This window comes from Sparus aurata, chromosome 9 (genome assembly GCF_900880675.1).
Source record: "Sparus aurata chromosome 9, fSpaAur1.1, whole genome shotgun sequence".
Taxonomy (NCBI): Eukaryota; Metazoa; Chordata; class Actinopteri; order Spariformes; family Sparidae; genus Sparus; species Sparus aurata.
Window position 1 is genome coordinate 33,293,356 of NC_044195.1, and position 20,022 is coordinate 33,313,377.

Below are 20,022 nucleotides of genomic sequence, written 5' to 3' on the forward strand. Positions count from 1 at the left end.
CGTGTATTTACTCAGGCGCAGCTCAGCTCCGGAAAATCGCCAGAATAAATGTTAGCCGAGGACATTTCTGCAAAACCTCTTTAACTCTGCTTTGGTTTATGTACAAAAGGCATGTGGTTAGGGTTAGGAAAAGGTCCTGGTGTAGCATGAAATATCTTTATTGGTCAACAAAATCATGCACAGAGATGGTCTGACTTAAATAACACCGGCTTTTGACGGGACAAAAACAGTAAAAGTGTCCTCAGGCGTCCTTCAAATGATCCACTGGTGTGACTCAAACTGTGGTTGGACGTCTGGCCCGCTTGTTGGCTGTAATAACGATATTATATGAAACACATCTGCATTAAAATAGCTTAAAAACGACCGAATCCTTGTTATATATTTTCTTGGGTTGTGTACTTTCATTATCCCAAAATAAACTCAGAGAGATCCAGAAGTTTACTGGAGGTACAGGTGTGTTTCATTTGCTTCAGAAGAAGGAAAGATGGCAAACGGAGCAAAACATAACGTCCATGAACATTTGTGTTTATTAGCCCTAAACAGCCTGATTACTTCACTGTACATAAGCTGTTATTCAATGAAAAGTCAGCTCCAGTCAGCAGTCAACATTACTGAACATCAACGCCCGACAATGGAGGTCACCTCCTCAGATCACTGCTGCAGTCAGGGTGATAAACAGGACTGAAGATAAATCCAAAAGGTAATCTCGGAGATCTCCTCCCATCAGTTAACGGCTCTGTAACAGAACAGATTCTGGGTGTTTGTTGCTCCAGAAGGTCTGGCTCTGATCCTGCTCATCCAACACGTGTCAAATGTCCTTTATTGTATTTTGATTGATGGATCTCTAACAGCAGACATGTAATATTTTTGTGTTTAAGTCCCTGCTGGCTGAGTCACACGTCCGACTACACATTTAATCTAAAATACGTCACATGACTTCAGCTAAAGTGGTTGTTGACAGCAGAGACATTTCTAACCAATGTGATCGAACTGCCCTTGATCGTCTTGCAGGGCAGTATGTGTGGGACAACTTCTTCTGAAATTCTTGCCCCCTATTTTCTCCATTAATCCTGCTGCTGCCGGCACGCAGTGCGAGTACCTGGAAACAAGAGGGCATGTTCTCCTCCTCTCAGAGCTTCATAATCCATAAGACTCACCATGAATGCTTAAGTTTGTTTTGGCAGCGCATGTTCGCCGCGCCGAGGTCGAGTTGTTTCTTTTTTATTTCACTGCTACGTTGTGTTACACTCTGCTTCTTGTCAATCACCCAACACCCACGAGAAAGGAAACTAAGGACAGGGAAAGGATACTGCGAAAACAGTCAGCCTCAGAAACTTTAATGCCACGTCCATGTCGACATGTTTTTCTTCTCTTACACCATAAAGTTAGTGTTTGGCATTGAAAAGGCATGAATTGCAAACTTTATGGAAGACTTGTAAACAGAGGCGGATGAGAAAAACAAAATTCTGGGTGAGGCGTCTCCTACAAAGGCACTTTGGCTGCACTGCTTGACATCTTAATGTAAAATTTGTTAAAGAGAAATCGTCGAGTGTTTTACTGAAAGGCGGATTTTTCGTATTCACATATTCAAGGATGTCTCTAGTTACTGACTGATTCATTTTGTTCATGTTTTTGTGCCCGTGAGGACTATAGAGGGTCAAGTGATGTTATCATTCAGAATAATTATCAGCGCAATTAAACGCGCTTGGATCGCTCTCGCTCTGTCCCGTCGCGGAGTGTGTTTTGAAGTATACGCGGCGCATCCCTCAGGGGTTATTAGAGCCCAGACTTGCGGAGCAGACAGAAAGAAAAGAGACGGGGAGCTCCTCACCCGCTGGCCCCGGTGTCTAGACGCCAAGTTGGGGGCTAATCGAAGAGATCAAACAGATTTAACACTTCGCTAATATAGATCAAAGACTTTACCAGCCCGTAATCTGGCATGGGGAGGATGGGGAAACTAATTTGGGACCCATCGTGAACATGCACAGGAACAATGAGCCGATTATAGTTCGACGCATCTTCATGAAGGAACAAACTGAAAATGAAATTCGACAGAACGAATGGCGAGCATTTTTGTCTATCGAGCGAGGTGCTTTGATTTCTGAACGGCGTGCAAAAGAGGTGTTGAATTAGTTATCACGCCAATATATTCTACGCCGTTCATCCAAGGCTAAATGCCCTCCCCTGCTGTGTGTGTGTGTGTGTGTGGTTGGACCCCACGGCTTCGATACCAATCAGGATGTCCAAACAGTCTGAGCCCCTCATCAACCTTTACCGCGTCTGCAATCAACGGGCAAATCAGACTCGAATGTAAAAGGAGCAATAACCAATCAATTTGTGTCTGCGTGTGAGTGAGGAAGCAGTTTAACCACAGTTCTCAGTGGCAGGTGAGAGAGTCGAACTGATGTTTACGTTCTCCTCACTCTGTAAGAGGAAATATAAACCATAATGACGCTGCAGTTATCGTGGATATTCTTACATTCGTCAAAAACGCGGAGGTAATAGTTTTTGGACGTATACGTAGACGGGGTCGAAGCCTCGGCGCTCATGGCAACAGTTGACTGACAGCTTGTTTCCCTGCAACAAGTCCTTCAGATGTCAGTTTTCATTCTGAGCTACTGACTGGAGAACATCATTCATACAAAGTGATTTTACCTGTAAGATATCAACCATGCTGCCACACTTCTACCGTCAGGTGTTCGCTCCAAACAGAAAGTGAAAGCTGGGTCGCTCGGCTCACTAATTTGTGTCTTCTCCAGTTCTGGTACGGTATGAATCTGTGCCTCAGTGTGCATTCAGTTCCCATTTGTGTGCAAGACTGTGTGCACATGCATGTGTTTCTAAAGATCAAAGTTTTTGTATCCGCCCACTCCTCCTCTGTAGAAGCAAGACACACAGAATAAACTTGACAAACACAAAAACAGCGACATGGAATGTGTTTTTTGTCCCTTCGTGGTCATTTTGTGTCATTCTTTCACTGTTTTATGTCTATTTATAGTATTTTATTACATCTCCTTTTGGTAAGCAGGCATTTTTTCACAGTCCCTTCAAACACGAGGCTCAGGACCTGAACTCTCTGTCAGCAGGGCTCCCCGTAGACCTCTACAGTAGTCCATGTATACACTGACACGGGTGCCGATGAAACGTTTTGCAATATGACATCCCAAAGAAAACATATTATCCGATCCTTGATGAAACACACGAGGACATTCATGTGTAAAGTTCTTTATTTTATTACACACGCTCAACTCTTCAATCCCATTCATTCTCTGCAGCGTCTCTCAGCGAGCCGTTTGGTGCCGTGTCTGTCACCGGGCCTTTAAATGATCCAATTACTGCGACTCTGAAACATTTCCACCATTAAGACCACAGCAGGTAGGTTCTTTCTCCCCTCTCTATTCAATCACACCACCAAGACCACCTCTGATCCGCTCCTCCACATCTGTTAAGACAAACCAGGCCTGCCGCCTCGCACACCTTCAGGCTGATACTGGAATTTCTCTCACTCAGACAAAATAAACCAGGCGAGCCTCAGATGCTGGATAAATAAGCAGTACACTTCGGCTTTGGGGAAAACCAGCGCTCCCCATCTCAGTGATGTAACTGATTGTTCCTTTTCCCCCGCTGATTAAAAGGAGGTTAAAATATACAGGGGTTATTACAGTCCACCGGAAAAATACTGCTAATCCCTGGAAAATAATCAGCTAAATGATTTGGATTGGCAGAGACCCGTGCAAATCGGAAGAATTTTAGGGGTTCTGCACTTTGTGGTGTGGAAAAACACCGGCCCTGAGGGAGCGAGATGTGAAGAAAAGACCTACTCTGTGTCCAGTATTTTATTACATTACGGTCCAGTTCGTACGGAAATAGTTTTCATGTGGAGCGCCTACTATCATCTGTGCAAGTCATTCGGTGAAAATTAATGAAATCGCCAATGTCTCAGAGAAGTCTGCATTGAGAAATACATCATCTCCTGAGATGATAAATCAGAATTTGAGGTTTTGCGCTGAAAATCTGCTTTACTGACACGTTGAGAAGCAAAGTCACAGGATCATCTTCAAGACAAAACAGTTTATGTACCATTATTAAACCATAATTTGCTCATATATGCAGGTTTTTTCCAGGTAATGAGTTTGCCTTTAATTTCTTTTTTGTTTTGTTCCTGCCGTGGCTAACAGTCATGCTAACAAGAAGATGATGGAAGTAGCTGCACTGAGCCGACTTTCTTTTCTCGTAAGGTAGTTAATTTTTTATATGTTCCATCTCTTTTTTAAACTCAGCGCAAACTGAGCAATGTTCGACTGTTGGATGGAGGATTTACACACCGACACTCATCGTAGCATCGCAGGCGAGTGATGTCCAAACCCTCCTGCCACAACAGATCCGGACAGAGAGAATACAACATGTTAGAGGAAACCGCCGGGAAAGCTGGAATGCAGATGATTTTCTGAACTCAGAAATATTCAGCTGTTAAATATTAGAAAGTTTTTTTACTAGTTCAGTGCAAGCTGCTGTGAGCTAAATGTAGATTTGAAGGTGAATGTGAATGGCAGCATTTACTGTATGTAGCGCTTTTACCTAAAGTGCTTTACAATTTCTCACTCACCTATTCACACACTCACACACACACACACACACACACACACACACTGCAGCAGATGCAAAGTGCTGGTCTGACGATCAGCAAGGTGAGGATCAGAGTCTTGCTCATGGACGCTGACATGTGGACAGGGTGAGAAGGGGATTGAACCTCTAACCCTGTGATGAGTCGATGACTCGCTCTGCCTCCTTCTCAGGTCTACTGTGTAGAAGATGCGATGCAACATACCGGGATTAAGACCCCGTTTACACGAGGACGCTTGCGGGTAAAAGCGACAAAATATTTTATCGGAAGTGCCTTTCGTTTACACGGTGACGGCGTTTTTGGGGCTTGAAAACACAAAAACCAGAGTGGAAAAGTTGAATACGCTCCGCCGCAGCGTTTCCGTGTACGCTGGCAAAACGCAAAACTCTGCTCAGATCTGCTCACGTCGCGTACGCGTTTACGTCACATACATGCGCCAGTACAGGGAAATAAACAAACATGTCGGATTATTTCCATGCATCGGACCTTCAAGCTGCTCTGGCAGCTCTAATAAACGTACAGGAGTCTTTCCACGAAATGTACAGGATATGTACAGATAGTATTACTGAACAGAGAAGGATCTGTATTTACCTCTATCAAATTTTGGATGCAACAATTGGTCGGAGGCGACCCAGGCGGCTTTGGGCGAGACCCTAGCAGCCTGGCATGCATACCCAATCGAATTCCACACACTTTTGCGTCACCATATGCACGCAGATTTCCCCCCAAAAACGCTCGTCTAAACGCGGAATAAAAAGTGAAGACGCGACGCCACTGTTGCGTCTTCTGTTCAGACCGTCATCGTGTAAACGTAGCCTGAAACTGAGTCAGGTCATCCTCTTGGTTGACATCTGACTCTTCACTGCTAGGCTAATGAAAGGTGTGATGTAACATTAAAGAAAACTATATCCAGCTGCAGTATACATGAAGCCGACCGTGCATTAACGATTTCATAAGTTGCAATTGGAAAATTCAGACTACAGTCGAAGTCGACAACAACAAACTGCATCATAGCAGCCCACTGGTCAGAGATCATGTTTATGTGTAAACATGTTTTCAACAGCTCTTTCCCAATATTTCATTTTACTCATGTTTGACACCTTTCCAAAACATAATTTCAGCATCAATCCTCAGAAAAAAAATAAATATATAACAACACATATCTGTGAATGTCTGATAGTGAACCTGGCAGAAGCTGCAAACAGCAAAAACTGTACGACTGATTCCAGAGTGGCACCAACAAAAAGTTATTTGAGCAGTGTGTGTAAAAATCAATAAAGAATCCCCCCCACTGCCTAACACACACACACACACACACACACACACACACACACATACAATAAATACTATCTTCGTGATGGTGAGGTTCACAGCCGGTGCCAGTGTCTCCTTTCATCTTCCCCAGAGTGAGATGAAGAGAAGAGGAGGAGATGAGAAAGAGCGGGAGATGAAAAGAGCTGCAGAGTCGGACTGAAAAGGCACTTAAGAGGTATTCCTCCTCGTAGTTGGTCTGTTTGGGAAAACATTCCTCTGTTTGTTCATGTGGCCTCGTCCCTCCATGTGCCCCCCCCTCCACGCTTAACAAGGCCCGATGTCACCGTCAGAGAAGCCAGCAGATGAGGACAGAGACACATCTCCACAAACATAACAAAACAGAGGACAATAAAGGACAATAGCATTCAAACTAATACAAAAGAAGCCTTGTATGGTGAAAGTTTTGATGGGAGGAAACACTGCTGAAGGATCAAACCGTATAAATATGTTTTTAGAAAGACCGCACGCCCAACTGTGTAAGTGTAAGTGATGTCATCTCGCTTCATGCTGACCAGAACCCAGAACCCAAACCTGGTGGACCCGGTGTCCTGGATATTAGCTGGCTCACACTCTGACTGACTCCACTGTCACATCTGCACTGAACCACACCACAACATTCACAGTTTCCCATCAAAACTATTTTTTTTTTTCCCCCTGAACCGTCGCTGCGTTTTGTCACCGCGCCATGAAATTAGCCAATGTCACTTTCTATATTTGGCTGTCTCGACTGTCAGCAGCCTGTGAAATGGTAATAATTACTTTGTAATGCTAAAAAGGATTAAGTGAGGCTATCAGCTACACTAGCAAATTAGACATCCCATGCAAGTACCGTGTGTCTCTCTGCAATCTGCCACCTACTGATTCACTCTGCTTTTAGCTTTGAGTGACACTGACAGTGATTTCTGTTGGACAGGATACAGATCGTCCATCTGTGGTGTGTCTAATAAACCTACTTCCGAGGCCGAAAGTAGCCCCGTGACACATTGTGTGTGTGTGTAACTGCGTGTGTGGGGATGTACATGTGGATGTCTGGTGTGTGTGTGTTCCAGACTGTGCATATTTGTCTGCATATGTGACCTGTTTCTCAATCTGTTCATGTTGGGTTTTTTTCTTTTTGTATTTTTTTATTTATTATCTCTACCGGTCCACGAGAACACACACTCGACTGTACGTGTTGTTGCTGAATACTCTAACCAGCCCCGGGGACGGAGCGGCACGTCTGGCTAACAAGTTCTTTGCTCTGCAAGAGCCTCAGCGGTGAGCAGTGGTCACAGGCCTTCCAGATGGACCTTGGTGCTGGATGACTGATGCATCATAGCTGGCCTGGGTTCAGCCAGAGCCTCCACTCTTAGCCAGCTCTCATCAGTGCCCAGACCAGGTCCACAGAGACCCATGTCATTCCTCTTGCCTCGAAAATGTGCAGCCCGGTCGCCAGAGTAAAATGTTGGCAGTTTACATCTCTACAAACCGCGGAAACGTTCAAATTTTAACGTCTCGGTATGCGTCACTCATTTCACATTTACAGTACATGTGTATTGTGTGAGCTAGCTCTCATGTCAGGGGGATGATGGAGGTCCGAGATGGCGTTCGATGGGGTGTTTTTTGGACATTTTCCAGACGGTTTTGTGGTAACAAAACTGGATATTTACTACAAGATGTTACGCATTATTGTGGCGACATTGCAGGATATTATTAATGAGATGTTGGGGCATTATCCAGCTGTGTTAGTGGCTCCCGATGGGATATTTCTGACGATGCATGACAACATTTTCCAACCGGTTTGTGGCGTAGCATCACAACATAAACCAACTGAAACATAAAGAAAAGATCCACGGTTTGCACATAAACAGCCAACATTTATTTTGATTATTGGGTTGAAAAGTGTATGTTGCCTCTCACGGGCTCTTTCTCTCCACATTTCTGCAATACTTTCTTTTTTTACTCACATGTTATTGTTGTAATAATCTTGTCTGTACAGTTATCATCCACTCCACAATGCACACCACCGTTGCCACCTGTCTGTGCATTGTTGTCTGCATCCCTTGATGGTAATTGATGTGAGGCGGCGGTTGCCCCGGGGTCCACTAAGCACAATATGTATGCACTGTATGCCGAACGCAGCAGAATAAACATCAATTCATTTGCATGCTTATCGCTTAAGCTGCACCCTGCGGCTTGACCCAGGTAATAAAGCTGTTTCTGATATATTCATAAGTGATGGAGCCACAGGATCTGAAATGCAACAGGGAGGAGGAGGTGGGAGGAAGTGGAAGGAATGAGAGAGGAGGGAAAGGAAATGATTGCCTATGTGTGTGTCCATTAGTGTGTGCGTGAGGAGGGTTTTCTGTCAGATGCTGTTTCCGAGGTCAAAATAAACCGTCACCCTCAAAAACTGTGAACACTAATGGACTCGACGCTAGTTATCGTATAGAGCCCCCCTCCAGACATGTATGTAAATACTGTTAAATAATCTGTGCGTGGTATTCCACAAGTTCAATCATGACAATAAATAGTAAATACTCTCAATCAAATCTGTTCCTTCACCCTCATTACAAAAACACAGAATGTGTGATTATGCAAATACTGTTCATTGCAGAAGTTTAACTGCTGGACACAAAATGTCCCCTGCTTTCGTTTCCAGCCTCGTTTTCCTTTAGCTGAAACGAGTGGCGGTTCTAGACCAGTTTTAATAGGGGGGCCAGGTTGGGGCCGGCTTTTTTGTTATGGGGCAAATACAACCCGGAAAAAAGGATAAATCCCTCATTCAGGCAAAGCAGTGTTTACAATTTCAGCAATTTTGATTGGGTAGTAAACTGCTGAGACACTTTATTTCTGCCTTTCCCTTCAGAACAAAATCATTGCAAGAAATCTGTCATTGTATTATTAATGCAGACTCCCTGTCAGGGGGGTCCAGACTCAGAGTTACGGGGGCACTGGCCCCTGTTGCCCCCCCTAGAACCGCCCCTGGCTGAAACAAGATAATAAGTGTGAAGCATATAAACATAAAACAAAAGCAGATCAAGGATGGAGCCACAGGGAATATCCTTCCTCTACCTCAGAGCTCACAAGCGTCCTTAACGACTCTGTAAGGACACTCCCACACAGAGGTTAGAAGCCTGCAACTCCCCTCCAGTTGCCTATAGAGCCGATAGTACTCATATTACATTCTTGGTTTCCACTTTTTAATAGATTACTGGGTAATGAGAAACAGCACAGTCTTTAACATTGATTGTACCGACCCACAGCAGTCGATCAACCAAACACCAGCAGCACTGCAGTACACTAATACAAGAGATGTTATAGTGACTGATTAATCTTGTTTAAAGCTCGGCTATATGTCGAGCTTTCAGATGGTTCACCATGTAGTTTTTAGGGAAATGTTACATTGCTTCATCAGGCCAGGTTGAATTGCGCTGCACATGCACGAAATTGCTGTTAATCCTCTCTACTCCTTTTTAATAAAACACATGCATATTCCTCCCCCCCTTAAAACAATTCCAAGTGTCTCTGTGACCTACACATCTTTAAATATCTCAGGATATCCATCCGTTGGAGTCCTCCATGTCCAGCACTTGCTGAGCAAAAATTGGTTTAAGGCAATTTTAGAAAATGTCAACAACACTCTCCGCCTGCGTTGTATCCCCTCTGCACTCAAGCATGAGTACTGTGTGAGGGGCTGGGGGGGTTGGAGAGGGTTGGGGGTGACTTGAGAGGGTACAGAACCTGTTATAATGGACAAGCACTTGGCACCTTTTCCCCCGGAGAGGCTACAATGGCCACGGCCCAATCACTGTCTGCTGAGGCACTGGAGCCTGTTGGCTCATACGCCGAAATCCACAATCTCCCCCCTGCCGGTCTGCCTGCCTGCCTCTCCCACCCTGGTCTGCCCGTAGAAACAAGCTGCCAAGCCAAACACCCACTGATGAAAAACAAATACAACGCTGTCAGCCTCGCTACCTCACAGGCTGCAAATGACTCCGGGAATTCAAACTTGTAATTCATGCGCCTCCCAGGCCCCCGTCTCGGACAATCGTAGGTGTCACTGCAGCGGGTTAAATATGTATATCGTAAGCATATAAATCTGGAGTAAAATATAAACACCCCCCAGGACGGCTCCTGTTTAACTGCTCAACAAATGCCACTGATCTGTTTGGCTTACAATTAGCATTACATTAGCGCGCCAGACGTATAGCCGTCAGGTGTTGGGGGCCAGCCTTGACGGCTCTGAATGAAATAAAACAAGCCATTTCTTTTTCGGTTTATTTTCCACTTGTGCTCCGTTGTCTTTTATGATGGCCCACGCTGAGTCAATGTGCAGTCTTCATGGCGGCTTCACAGAGAAAGGGATCAATGTGAGAGCCACTGGAGGGTGCATTAGAGGATCCACACCAACTGGGTCCCTCTCTCTGTTCATACTGTATCAAAGGCATCTAATTAGGGGTATGGGTAGGAAAAGAACAATGGCGTATAGGCTGAAGGAGTCACTTCTGGATGAGAGTCGGAGAGAAACGAGGAGAAGTGCTTTGCTGCTTCTCAGGAGGCGGAAGGAGAGACTGTGCAACTGTGCATTTCATCCAAGGTTGGTGCATTAAAAAAATGCTTGCCTTGGCTGATTATTAAAAATAGAGAATACATCTTCAAAGATGAATAATACCTTCTGAATATTCGCGCTTCAGAAATGTACCCAGAATGCCGCACGGGAGGGAGGTCGGGATCATGGAGAGAACCTGGCAGAAAAGTAGTTCACTGTGTGGCCAGTACAGTGGCACAAACGAGAGGCGGTTCTGATTGTATCTCTTGTTCAGGTGTCGAGGGAGACATCCGCAGATCCTGAAGGACGTGCACGACAAAGTAAAGAATATTTGATCATATATATGATTGATGATCTTCCCGTTGGCAACGCGTTATGTTCAGTTCTTTATCAGGCTCGTGAAAAGACGCCGTGAGTCGAGGGGTTCAATAAAAGAGCACAACAGTTCATGCATTCATTAATGAGGCTAATATGAAATTGTGAAGAAGCAGTAAAGCAGTGAAGCATTCTATGGGAGGAGATTATATAACACATAACGAGACAAAAAAAAACCTTCAGAAGAGTTTAGAAAGAAATGAATTAATAACATCAATAGTCAAGGACTGAAATTAAAAAAATAAAAACAGATGATGAATAATTATCTTGGGTGACGATACCGTATCAAAACACTTGACAGCAGCAGCATAACGGAGTGACGACTTCATGTGTCACGTTTGTTTGAATCTTGTTTCAAATCCTTCCAAATACTGGTTGCAAACGATGATTTCTCTGGATGTATACTAGACCTGGAAGATGAGCTCAATACATTTTGGTGATGTGATGTTTAGAATTCCAGCGGTTCCACAGGATTTATTCACTTAGCCTACTTTTATTCTCCACTTTTGATGAGATTTCAACACAAACATCGAAATAATAAAACAATATTTACTTAATCTACACGTTAAACTTCATATAAATATGCAACAATAAGAAACAAACATTTGAATCAGTGATTAATGAGTGATGTGACTGAACATGAAGCAACACGTTTGTTCCTGAACCTCATTAAACTGTGTCAGAGTGTGTAGAGCGTCATTGTTCGAAGCTCAAGGTGACAAACCGAACTGCTGCATTTGATGAGCTGTGAGTGAGAACAAAAAAATGATTTAACCATTTAAAACACTGAAGGGTTTTCTTCTTGTAACGTATAGTGAAATCTGAAACAGCACCTGGCTGCAGAGGCACAAGAGGAGCAGTTCTCCTCTTCAGACATCACAATGCACTTGGTGACCGTTGCTCCGCCGTCTTTCACGGCTCTGGCAGCAGCCAATAAAGTCTCGTCCTGTGTACTTTGATATACACCCCGATGTAAGATATACGTTACCAATGAACCAAAGAGACTAACAGATTAATGTAGGAGGCAAACAGCGTCCTGTTGAAGATGAAGAAAAGGCCCCCCATCTGGCAGACGAGCGTTGTTTAGTCTCACTTCCAGCTCCTTTTCTGGGAGGACAGAATGGATGACCCAAAGTCCGCCGGTCACACCAATTCGTGCCGTGAAAACACCGCCTGTGTTTGACTAAGGAGGCCGGTGTCAGCAAAGTCCCTGCAGCAACAGTTCGCTAAATAAGCCATGTCAGGTCTCGCTATCAAAGTCAGGGTCTATATAGGGAGATTTATACCCCTCCTATTGTTGTTGTTTGAATGGCCCAAAGAGAGCTCCCCCCTCAAGATGTGTGCAGTGCTGAGGCGCTGCAGAGGTCCGTGCAGACGGTGAACAAACCCAGCGGACAGCGGGCCTGTCAGCGGCGTGTTTGAGGAGGGCTCGAAATAGGTCAGCCTGTCACCACAGAGCAAATGTTTTAATCTGAGAGAAAACAACACCTCCGAGATTCCCCCCCCCGCCGCTTTATTGACTCTTGTGGGCTCAACAGCGAGCGCTCATCAAGTGCTGTTTGAAGGCCGTCACTTCATAAGATGTATACCGGTGTGAAGATGTGCTGATCCGCCGCATGAGGTTCAATTCTGGCAACGTACTAAAAGCAGCATCGGGTGAATATTCGGCGTCGTTCAATACCGTCCGCCCGGGCGATGGATCGATTCTCATCAACGCTGCGCGTTGTATGCACTCGACTCTGTGCGGTGCTAATGGATCATGAATTGGATGCGAGGCCAAATAAGCTAATGCTTAAAAAAAAAAGAAACATTTATCACAACAGCTCATCATCAATCTCTATCTGGTGTATTTACAGGAGGGCGAGCATGCATGCATACGCTTCCTCTGGCACAGTCACACCCACGTTCACCAGCACGCTGCAGAAACGTTGGACAGCGAGGAGTTATTCTTCTCCAAAATTGAGTAGACAGCAGTTTTTTTTTTTTTACGCTGCCAAGTCGCCAAAACGATAGCAATAATGATCGGTTCCCATGGCAACCACACAGCAAAGTCGCGACGCCTGTGAGCAACAGCGAGCGACGTGGCGGAGGCGATTTGCATGAGGAGTGCGAGCAGTTTGTTAGTGCTGAGGTCGGAGCCGTGACTGGAACGGGATCAAATGAGCTGGTTTAAACTGATAACAACGAGTAGAAATTAATTAACATGATCAGAAATGTGTGTTGATGATTTCTGTGAAGGTTCGAGTGATGCTTGAAACAACAGAATGAGCGGCGCTGTCGCCTTCTAATAGCTCGTGAATTGCGGATCTAATTGATATTCTTGTGGAGCCGTTAACACATTTGGAGGACAAAAGGTAAAATGTTCCTCCACAGAAGCTGTATGAATTCATAGCAGCACCTCGCTGTTATTGCAGGAAGGAGTCGGAGTCGTTGTACACTTCATCCGGCTAAAAAACCTGCAGAGAGTGAAGCGAGCTCTGCGTTCGGAGGTGTGGTTATCAAACAGCTGATGGCTCATGAGTGCGACACTTTCTGAGTGAAGATGACACATTTTTAAAACAGTTCTGCGAGTTATTTTACCTTAAAATTAACATGAAAGTTATGACTAATCACAAAGTAGCATGTAGGTGATACTTTTGTTTGTTGGTTTCCTGGTGGGTGAAGTGGATGAGTAATGCTTTCATAATCAGGAGAGTTTAAACAAGAACTAAAAGAAGCCTAAAACTCTCATTTGGAGTTATTGATCTTTTTGACAACTCTGTTTCGGACTCCGTCGACTTGGGAGAACAATCTCTTCCTCTTTCACTGCTGAACGTTTATATTCTGGCTCCATGTGGAGGAGGAACTCTGGCCCACAACTAAGGAGTTGAAATATGTTGTTGAGCCTAACCCTTTCTGTGAGGAGAGAACCTAACCAGGAGGCAAAGTTTTCGATTTGCCGGTCAATCCATGCTCAGACCTTCACCTATGGTCATGAGCTGTTGGTAGTGACCGAAAAAAGAGTGAGGTCGTCGACACGAGAGGCCAACATGAGTTTCCTCCGAGGGTGAAGGAGGAAACTCAGGGTGAGGAGCTTGACATCCAGAGGAAGCTCGGAGCAGAGCCGCTGCAGAGGTGGGCTCGGGCGTCTGATTGCGATCGGCGAATCCCTTTGGAAGCTTTCCAGACACGATCAACCACGAGGAGACCCTGAGGCAGACTCAAAACTGGAGAGATTATATATCTCATCTGGCCTGGGAACTCCCTGAGATCCCCCCGGAGGAGTGGTAAAGTGCTGCTGGGGTCAGGGACGTCTGGACTGCCCGGCTCAGCCCGGCTCAGCCCGCCGCCACTGCGACCCGACCCCAGATAAGCAAAAAGAAAATGGACGGATGGATTTCTCCTCTAAATGTTCCACGATGTTCACCAGCTAACCTCTAACTTTGGTGTCAGTAGTGCTTCTTGTGTTTGTCAGAGGTTTCTTCAGTGAAAACAGCTTTCTGCTGCCGGACTTTAGAGACGAGTAAACTGAAACAATGAGCTCAACATGCATATTGGTGATAACGCTCTATGAAACATATAAAGTTATGCAGCTTTAAATGATCAAATGATGACTTAATGAATGGTATTATTGTATTCTTTGAGTATTGTGAAGGTTTTTACACCTAGAAAACCAGCTTCACTCTAATTATTATTATTAGTTATTTTAATATTGCTGTTTTTTTCCACATGTATAACACAAAAAACAAAACTTGCACTGTAGGAAGCCGCTCTAACAGAATCAGAACCAGTAAAGACGAGTGATGAGTGACAACATTTTCTTTGATATCTAAATATATAATATCTACATATTAATCCACATTAAACTATAATTTAATTTTACCCAGCTATAAACCAAACTTTATAAATTAATCAGGCACCATTATTAATACCATCATTTCAATTTGTGATGAGGAAATGGATCTCTTCAAATATTAACAGTGTGATATTATTCAGTGCTCATCAGCGATGCTGACGGCTGTCAAAGCTGTGCTCCCTTAATGAATAACTTCTAAAACTATTGTCAGATCAACAACACAGATCTGATAATTCATACCTGATGAAGGTGGGTGAACAGTGACACGGTCCGAGCGCTGTTCGTCCTGAATACAAAGACTTGTCGTGACACTGACCAGCACCGGACCAGTGAGAGTTCTCCTCTCTCCTCTCGGGCCAGATGCTTCCCGTTCTTCCCACCTGGTGAGAGCAGACGACAGGATGCTGCCGTCTCTCCGTCCCCCCTGCCCGGGACTCAGTCGGTGTCCTTTGATCTACAGATGCTCCGACGTCCCGCTGCCACTAACACCTGAGTTCTTCCCTCTGTTCTTGGCTGACTGGATACGGTTTGGATTTGGTTCTAATCCTCCAGACTTTTACACCCCAGTGGCACAAACACACCCAGACATCGAATGTAATTAACGGTGGAGGGACATCACATGAAGTGAGACCACAACCGCATGTCTGATACTCACATCAACAACATTAAACCTGCAATAACATCTCGACTGCCATGAAGTGAAATGCAATATCCCCAGATCTTCATAGAGGTGTTAGTTACTTTATGTTTGCGGTGTGAGTTTGATCAGCTTGTATTTGCAATTTTATGAAGTCATATCATCCAGATGTTGAAATATTCAAGATTCATTCTCTTTCTGTGTCTCAGTTCAGGGTCTGCATCCTTCAGAGGAGCATTTGAAGGCCGATTACGTCACAACGCCAAGTGAAGTCTGTCCCAATCCAAAGGCTCCTCCAGATGCTCCTTCTTCTCCCTGTTTTTGGAGGATGCACCGCTACGATCCTTCGTGGCCTCACATATCCCAAGATTCTTTGCACACCCGAAAAAGAAGAAAGACAGAGAGAAAATGGCGACATCGCGTGGCGTAGATCGTCACTTTCGCGGGCCTGGACGGCAGAAATCGTGACGTAAGGGTAAAACATCTGGTGACACAACCAGGAAATGCTCCAAAGGCTAGACGAGGTTAACAAGGTCTCTCTGGAGGACTCGCCTTCGAAGACCACAAAGGCCGAGTCCTTCAGAGGATGCAGACCCTGAACTGACACACAGCCAGTGTTAACCTCGTCAGCCGTTGTAAAATGTGACGGTCTAGCCTTTGGAGCATTTCCTGGTTGCATCACCAGATGTTTTACCCTCACGTCACAATTTCTGCCGCCCAGGCCCGCGAAAGTGACGATCTACGTCACGCGATGTCGCCATTTTCTCTTTCTTTCTTCTTTTTCAGGTGTGCAAAAAATCTTGGGATATGTGAGGCCACGAAGGATAAAGGCGGTGCATCCTCCAAAAACAGGGAGAAGGAGCATTTAGAGGAGCCTTCAGATTGGGACAGCCTTCGTTGTGATGTAATTTGCCCTCAAATGCTCCTCTGAAGGATGCAGACCCTGAATTGAAACACAGCAAATGTCTCCCTGAAGGACTCGCCTTCGAAGACCGCAAAGGCCGGGTCCAGACACAGCATCTGTCTCAGCCTGACTGACCTGATTTATACATGTTGGACATTTTGACTTGATGCGCTCACTTCCTGTATTAATCTACAGTACCCAGCTGGAGTCACCTAGCTTATCTTAAAGATGAGAGCCAGAAGAAAAACATCCACCAAAACCTCCCAATCTCACTAATAAACATACTGTATTACAACAAAGATGATGATGGTGTCGTCTGCGTACATCACAACATGGTCCTCTTGATGTCTGGGCTCCATTATTGAGTACTACAGAAGAAGAGGCGTGGCTGCCTACTCTGCGGTGTTATTCTGAGGAGGGAAGAGTTGTTTGTTTTAATCTTGAATACATTAATTTGAATATTCTTTGTAACAAAGCTATGTTTTACCCCCCTGCCACTAGTCTTCATGCACTCAGCGCTTTATTTAACATGCACGGCATCGACATCAATCTCTCACTCTTAGCAAGAAGGCAAATGAGCACATTCCAGTCCGCAGACTCAGCTCAGATATCTGGCCAAAAGCAGAAAACATGCCAACATTTTAAATCCCCTGCAGCAACACAGAAGACAGATCCATCTCTGCTCAAACTGTGTACCTGAAGAGTTCATCGCGGCGCTTGTGAAGATCCCGTTCTTGTTCATGAAGCAACACACTTCAGGCAACCGCTGGCACGTTTTCACGCACACTAGACGAGAGAGTCGGTCTGCACCTCTGAGCCGAGGCAGCAACAACATTTCCGAAAAGGTGCTGGAAACGGTGTAAAAGTGCTGATGAGAAACATTCCTTATAGATTAAACTGCTATTCTTATCCTTTGGCAGACCAGTTGTAAGATGTGCAAATTGTATGTAGTGTTAATAAGCGAACTCAACACGGCGCCTCCTTTCAGTCCACCGCCTTTGTTGCTAATTACCACTTCTGTTCTCCAATCTAATCTGATTAGAATTCAGTTTTCTTCTCTTTGTCTCTCTCTCTCTCCTTTTGGTTCCCCCCCATCCCCTCCAGAGGAGACAGTCGGAAGGCTCGGCTGCTGCTGATTCTGATTCAAGCCGTGCCGGTTTATCTGAATGCAAGAAAAGGCTGACATCCGTACACTTCATCATGGATTCATATCACATACAGCCGGCCATGCATGCAAAATATGACTCCGTAATGAAGGAGAGGGCAAAAAAAATCTGCTTTGTAAATGTCACATTTTCTTTGTATCAGCAACTTTGGCTTTTTTCTTTTTTTTTTCTTTTTTGCAGGGCAATGCTACACACACACACACACACACACACACACATTAACATTTTTTCCATTCTCTACTAATCCATCAATCCATCTACGGTAGATTATATTTGGTTGATTGTATTTGATTGTCTTCATCCTGCTAAAAGACTTGAAATCAAACAGGAGATCCAGACTTTCATGAAGCCCCGAGCTATCAAACACACACACACACACACACACACACACACACACTCTCTATTCATCCATCATCCCTCAGCAAACATAACCTCACTGTACACGGTTTCCAATGGCAACCGCTTCTAACAGCTGCTTTAAAAAGAAAAGAGAGAAAAAAAACACACAGAAAAAAAAAAAAAAACAGATAGCTCATCAGTTCAGAACAAATGTTCTGTCGGGCCTTTGAGCAGCCTGTGTCACTAAATGGACCCTGAAGTGTGTGGATGAGTCAGACTCGAGGACCTGGATGGAGACGCGGCGCTCACGCTGTGTGACACGTATCCAGCGCCGCTGTGACATCATCTGTAGCCTGTAAATGTAAAGCAGGAACATTGCGTGCTCGGTATGTAGGAGGAGGATTGAGGGATTACAGTTCATTGGATTCTGGTAATCTGGTGATGACAAATGTGCAGATTCTCCACGGCACTATAGTGGATTAGCGCGTCGTCACATATAGAATGAGTTAATTAGCGTTTCATTTAAGAGAACAATTCCAGTTTATATCAGACACGTTCAGAGTCAGATGAACAAAACAAAATTCATCTGAAGGTTACATTTTCTACGATGTAGTAAGCTGTGATTCATCTGACGGGAACGCTTTGATAAGTTGAGACAGGAAAGATGTTTACAACCAACAATGTTACGTGTTGCTTTCATTTTCTTTTTCCAAATAAGTTGGTGTAACCTTCGCCCCAGTCTGCGCCTCTCACGTGTCATCAGCCATGAAGCCAGAAGGTCGCGCAGAAACACTCGACACCGCTCGATCGGCACGCCGCGAAACAGAATGTCGCTTTGATATTTTCTTTACAGACAGTTTGATCGTACTTTTCACTACTTTAACTGGATGAATGGATTTTTTTTTTCATCCACATTAGTTATTTTTGATGCTCTGTTACTCAGCTGCTGTGGCGATAGAGAACGAACTTCCATGGTCAAGATACAAGTTGTCCTTTTAAGGTAGTTTCAGCTCCCTGCGCCTCTTTCTAAGTTATAAAAGACGCTGATAGTATTTCCATTTGCTTCTTGTGGATACACTGTGCAGATTTCACATCTAATGCAGACGCAGTGCTCTCTTGAGATTACCAACGTGATTTATGCCACTGCATGAGCCTCGAGGGACCTTCTCCACCGTGAGAATGTCTCCTTTGACTCCGGTCACTATGTTCCTCTTAGCCTCATGAATCACCCTCAAGATCTGTTTCTTATTGGTGTGGAGACTGACGTTCTGAATATTATAATTACAGTTAAAAGTGTCGACTTTCAATCCGATTGCTGTGAACACAAGCCTGAACATGAACTCCACTGTGACTTATTTTCTGTTCTTGCGTTTTTTATTCTATTTCAGCTTCCTTTCCTATTTCCTAACTTGTTTTAATGTTTCGGTTCTGGATGTCTTCCTACTTGTTTTTTATGCATTTTAAAAGCAAATATTACATTTCTCTTCATGTAATTTTCATGCCCCTGTAGAGCACTTTGAGTCGCCTTGTGTCTGACTCGCCTTTGGAGACGTACTGTAGAAAAACCGACTGCATCTAAATCAAGAACTTTGAAGAAGCATTCAGAGGTGGAGATTAAGACTTTCAAAAGAGATTTTGAAATTACAGGATCCATCAAAACAGCGCTCGACTTTCAGGAGAAGCAGACTTCTCTCACACTCGCCTCGTTCTTCCCGTCACAAACACACTGACGCAGCTTTTGTAGTTTCTATTTTTGCAGCCTGACCTCTTTGACTGCCGTCGATTTAACAATCCACAGTGTTTTTTTTTTGTTTTTTTTATCTGATTACTTCATCAATACAGCAGGTTCCACACTCGAGATTGAATGATACCATTTCCAATATCTGCTGTTTTCAGAAGTGAAGGTCTGCTGATTCAACAAAAAAGTCTTTCTCTTCTCGGCGCTACATAATGAAGCTGGAGACCACATGCCAGTGAGAATCTGAGAGACGCTCGTTTCCTGCAGGGATCTAATCAGAAGGCGGCGTCGGGTTCTTCACCGCTCTACCTCTGCTCAGTGCGTCAACAGATGTGCAGGAAGTTCACGCCAGTAATTATGCCTTCTTTGTGTGTATTCAGCATGTCCGTGTGCTCTTTGTGTTGAAACAGGCGTCTGCCCAGCTTCGCCCCCCCCCTCCACACTTTTCCTGCAGGTTTCCAGACAGCTTCCTGCCGAAACCAGCGAAGAAGAGTGGTGATGATGTGTTGGAGTACACGATTCGTACGCTGGAGGCAATTATCCAAAGAGAACGCTGACT